This window comes from Rosa chinensis, chromosome 3, assembly GCF_002994745.2.
Source record: "Rosa chinensis cultivar Old Blush chromosome 3, RchiOBHm-V2, whole genome shotgun sequence".
Lineage (NCBI taxonomy): Eukaryota > Viridiplantae > Streptophyta > Magnoliopsida > Rosales > Rosaceae > Rosa > Rosa chinensis.
Genome location: NC_037090.1, coordinates 41,260,910 through 41,266,970, shown reverse-complemented (window position 1 = coordinate 41,266,970; position 6,061 = coordinate 41,260,910).

The following is a 6,061-nucleotide window of genomic DNA, read 5'->3' as shown; positions in this document are numbered from 1 at the left end:
TGAGTTGCTTGGGTAGTTGGGATTATAGGAAAAATCTTTGGGGTTGTCAAAGTAGTTAACTTGTGATTGTAAGAGAAAAATTTGACCAAGGATAAGTCGACAAGCTTCAAGGTTTTGGAAACATTGGATGAGATATTGTTTTGGTTAGTCTTTTGGGGACTATGAAAAGAAGTTCATTCTGGTTGTGGGTTATATCGTTATTTCCACATCTTGGTTTTCTTGACGGGCGAGACGATTATTCCTTATGCAGTATTCAAGATTACAGTGACTGGTCATATTTCTGCTTGAGGACTGTTCCTTTTTTTTTTTATGTCGATTCCCTTATTTTATTTGGCCACCTCTTGGACTAGATCTAAAGTTAGTTTCTGCATGAGTTGAGCAGACTTGCATATCGATCGTGCGATATCATCTCCACTTTGTTATGATCTGGGTACTACCTTCGTTGAGGATGTTGCATTGCGGATTAGTACATGTGTGCTACCTCTACTTTAACAGTATGAAATTTCGAGGACGAAATTGTTATAAGGAGGGGAGATTGTAACGTCCCGAACCTAAATCCACGTGTTTACTAGTCATTTGGACGGTAAACGACCTTTACTTTCACTTTTACTTTCGGTTTAGTACTTTTAGTGGCCCTAAAAGTTGACTTTTTGTTCGGGTCAAAATTTGAGAAAATGTTCTTCATGGAAGTTGTAGAGGACGTTAAACCGAGCGCGTGCATATGTGGTGCGTAAAAATCGGACTTATTATGGGAGAGTTATGGCCAAAAATGTAGAAATTACTGTTCATGGTAAGTTATATATATATATGGAAATTTACTGTTGGTAGATTTCTATTTTCAGAAACCTACCCAACCGGGTAAGTCCTCTCTTTCTCTCTCCCCGACTCTTTCTCCCCTCTCGGCCGATTTCCTCCCCCTCCCGTTTCTTCCTCCTCCGGCCGACCCAGGACACAATCCGGCCACCCCCAAGCTCGGTTTCTTCCCCTTGTCACGTCTGTGGAGGTATTTCACGACGATTTGCCCGGAAAACCTCGATTTGGAGCGGAGGAAGCTACGGTGGCAGTTGGGTACTTTTGCCGATTTCCGGCGATTCCAGCCACCTCTGGTCACCATCTTGCCGTCGAAGCTTGGGTTTTCCACGGAGATCATTTTGCCCCTAGCCTCGAACCACGATTTGAAGTGTAGAGGCCGAATCGAAAAGCTAGGGTTCTTGAATTTCTGGGTTTTCTTCACCGGTTGATTTCGACTGTTTAAAGGTAAAATTGGAATGTGTTGTAGTTGAGAAGTTGAATCAGTGTGTTTAGAAGGTGCTACTGTCAAATTTTGGTGGCCATCGGAGATGGTGGCGGCGGCGCCGCCACTGTGGGCGGCGGTAGCTGCGGCTAGGGTAGTTTATAAATTTCAATTTTTAGCTAGTTAAATTCTATAATTATCATAGAGCTTATATATGAAGTTTGGTGAATTTTGGAGGAGTTTGGAATTGTTTGTGAATTTTCGAAGTTTGGAGTTTTGTGGTGGAATTATGGGAAATCCGGCCGTCGGATTTCCCTCGTTTTCTTTTTGGAATATGTAAATTGAGGAATTAGAATTGTGGAAGAGATTTGGGTTGAATTTGAGAAGTATTGGAGATAGGGATTTTCGGATTTCGTTTAAGTTCGTAATTATTATATCGGATTACCGTTTATGGAAATATAATTGTGTACAGGGCAATGTCGCGAGCTACGGTTAGATGAAGGAACTCGTCTGCGTGGTTGCCCAATAGTACTGTGAGTGGACTTTTGTTTTCAAACAAGTGATGCATGCGTTTATTTATTAAAGCCTGTTTTATTTTATTAACGTATTTTTCCGAGCATATAAAGATAATTATGATTTATCTTATGGAATTACTTCTAAATATTATTTTCCATGAAGTGATTATGATTTATATCGGTTGAGAATTTGGTTATAAAGTTATTATGCTCGGATTCGAATTTATATTTGAGACTTTATTTATAAATGGAGTTTGTTTGAAATAAATCTCTATGATTATTTATTGATTATGATTTTGGCATTGGGAATGCCTCATTGATGATTTATTTATTTCTTGAGCGTGTGGGACACGCTGTTAATTTATACGGCTCTTTACGAAAATCAGAGTACGGTTGGGAATCGTACCCGTATTTTTCTTTATATGTGGGACATGGGGAAGCTTTAAGGATTTATCGGTTTTTAAACCGCCATACCCAGGGTCGTTATATATATATATTATATTACTGGCTAGCCTATTAGTACTCCTCCCTACTTACTATGTGTTCGTAGGCGAGTAGAGGAGAGCATGGGATGCTCTAGAGTGTGGGACACTCCGACCCGAGCCAATAAGGCTCCCTTCTTTCGTATGGTGAAACTTCTTCCCCATATTTTATCGTTGCTTGACTAGCGGGGCTAGTCCGATTTTTACTGTAGCCAGCGGGGCTGGTCGTATTTTCTTGAGAAATGAGATTGCGGTTTTACGATATAGTTTTCGAATGTGGTGACTAGCGAGGCTAGTCAATTTATCGTTTTGGAATTCTTGGATTTAAAGCTAAATGTATTTTTTTTCTAATTGTTGCATGCATCGGTTATTAAAGAGAATAAATGTGGGAAAGTATGAAATTCTTTTTCCTTTAAATTGTTTATTTTGTCCACTCACGCTAACGTTTTTCGTCTACTTTCCCTTGGGCCTTTCGGTTTCTAATGCCCAGTTTGCAGGCGAATTAGTGGAGGTCGGGCGTACATGACATTTGAGGCATAGTTGTCACTACTTCCGCAGTGTAGGATCACTTGATCCTTTACTCCTCTGTTACATCCCTGTGTATAGTAGTATTGCTCTGCATAACCTTTGGGATTAGTATTTTTGAGTTTTGTGTTTGGTGAAAGTGGAGTTGTTGGTAATTGGGAGCAGGGTGGCTCCAGGAGTATAAGGTTGGTTTGCTTGAAGTGTTTTATGTGTTTTACAGGTTTTTGGGTAGCCCATTTTAGAGGTGACTATGCCGAATTTTTGGTAGAATCATCCCTAAGGTGGGCCCCACAGGGCCACCTCGGATTTCAGGGTGAAATTCGGGGCGGGTCCTGTCAATTTGGTATCAGAGCTTGGGTTGGATTTTGATGTTGCGTCGATTGGTGAAAGCGGTGTGGTGAGATGGTGGCCGGAGGTGGTGTTCTCCGATGGTTGTAGAGGGAAGGAGAAGGGAGAGGGAACGAGAGGTCAGGAGAGAGAGAGAGAGAGAGAGAGTGAGGATGCGGCCGAGAGGGAGAGAGGAAGAGAAATGAGACTAGGGTTTCCAAGTTTTCTATTTATACCCATGTTTATGAAACACCCATTTTTCCCTTGTGATGAATTTTGAAACTCTTCTAGCTAATTGCTTTCGGTTTGAGGCTCGTAACTTTTCTTTTATTCGTTTTTCGTCGGAAACTTCCTTAGTTAATGCTTGACTTCGTACTAGGCCCAAAACTCGATTTGCTTAAGGATCCAATTCATCGCTTTGTAAAATAACTCCGCCAGGCTTTTGTCTCGTTAACACTTGGCGACCTTTTAGGCCCAAGGGATGACTTTGGCCCAAATGTAAATTATAAGCCCAATAGGTGGTCTCGACACCAAAACAATCTCCGAAATCGATTTCTTCACTTAAATTACCTTGCAAAAAATCTTATTGGGGTAAAATTACCTTCAAAAATTAAATAAAATTTTCGAGGGCTCACAGTATCATCGGGACTCCTAATGCCAACAGGTTTCCTAGTCTAATTAGGACTCTTACACTTTCGCCATTTCTCATCATTTCCACCAACTCATTCCTAGTTGACTTAGGATTCCTACTCAAACTGGGATTCCATTTTCCTAATAGGATTCGAAATGCATCATTTCTCCATTTCTGATTCACTTATGTGCCTAATTTCCTCCTTTCCTTCATTTTAGACTCAAAAGTACCTTAAAACACTAAACTAAGTTAGAAATGATAATGTTAAGAGAATAACTAAGTAAAGAAATCTGCCAATTGATGCTCTGTTGGGATAAATGTAAGCTCAAGTATATCTTTTTCAACCAAATCACGGATAAAATGATATCTCAAGTCAATATGTTTAGTGCATGAGTACTGCACCAGATTCTTGAAAATGTTTATGGCACTTGAGTTATCATAAAAGATAGTCAACTTACCTTGTGGAATTCCATAATCTCAAAGCATTTGCTTCATCCATAGCATCTGAGTGCAGTAGCTACCAACAGCTACATACGCAGCTTCAGCTATAGACAGAGATATGCAGTTTTGCTTTTTGCTATGCCAAGCCACCATGTTATTGCAAACAAAGAAGCAACCACCAGAAATGCTCATTCGATCCTTCAAATTTTCTCCCCAATCTACATCTAAATAGCTTGCAATACCACAAGTGGTTGTACCTGATACATATTGTATAATACGTTTTACAGCTTCCAGATGTGATTCCTTGGGATTGGCCTGAAAATGAGCACAAACTCCTACACTATATGATATGTCAGGTTTACCAATAGTGAGATATAGAAGACTACCGATCATACTTCTGTAGAGAGTTTGATCAACAGATTTACCAGTGAGGTCCTCACTAAGTTTGGCACTACTGCTCATGGGATTAGCCTGAAAACGAGCACAAACTCGTTCTAGATGGTCTCATACGAGGCATTGAGAACAGTAAACACCATAAACCTTGGTAGGGGTGTGGTTTTGGGGTACTATTGCTATGATCTTTCTTCCCGGTGATATGGATTACCCAAGTACTCGTTGGACCTGGATGAGGACTCCTTGCCCCACTTGTTGTAGGATAAGGTGACCGTCCACCGTCATGGGCCCAATCCCTCTTTTTTGGCTCATCCATGGCCACCAGGGCTGGGGTTGTGGTGGTTCTTTTTCTCTCTTGTTTCACGTTGTCCCCATATGTTTCGAATCCTACCTACACATGCCTAATAGCGGTGGCCATTAGCTCGTCGTAGCTGGCCGGGGGGTGATTGTTAATTTCATAGAGGAATTCTGTGGGTCTCAAACCCCTTCTGAAAGCCATTTCTGCCAGCTCCTTGTTTAGATCCCGGCACTTGGCAATAGCTGCTTACCATCTGTTGACAAAAGACTTTGCACCTTCAGCAGCCACGTTGGAGTGTTTATTCCATCAGTGAATAGAGTGAAAGGAGCGACAAATTTGTCTGCGAGCTCCTTGAATGATCCTACAGAACCAGCTTGCAGCTCTTAGAACTGTTGGGGACATCACGAGTATGAAAATATGAGCAAATTTGTGTGATGTTACCTATTCTCAAGTATAGGAGGTCAAGTTTTAATAAAGGGGAAAAGTAAGAGTATCGTACCCAAGAGATTGAGTAACTCTAACCTAGATAGATCACAGTGAAAATAAATCTAGAAAACACATATAAGTCTACATTTTTACAAGTTCACAAACTTAGCCCTTGGAAGCTAAAGATCATGAGGATGATATTAACAATTGTGCTTAGTTGATTTTAATTTGGATAAAGAAAATTAAGTTGCATAAAATAAAATAAACAAATAAAAAGGTAGAGACTAAATCAATGAGAAGAATAGAGACTTAGGCATCACACATAACCTTACTCATGCACAAAATGTAACCCATATTTGATGTAAGAACATGCTTTGACAAACTTCCCCTTAGTGCTTTGGTGAAGCTACCAAGAAACCAACTAGTCATGCAATTTAACAATATCTTCTGAAGCAAAGCTAAATTACACAACTTTTATACCATTCAAATCTTCCAGATCCTAAATAGCCTATGGTGCCATGAGCTTAAATTCTTCCAGAACCTAAACTCACAACATCATGCTTTAACTTCTAGGTAAGAAATTCAAACAACTTAGCTCTTCCCGTAGGAATAAGCTAAGCCACCACCTATTTAGCTACACATGCTCATGGAATCAAGAGTTTATCAAGTTCATGTTTCCGATTCATTAATTTCCTAAAGCATGCTTCTAGGTGATAAATCTATAAACACACTTAGAATACATGAATGTATAGTTGCCCAAAGATTTAAAACATGCATAAATATCAAACC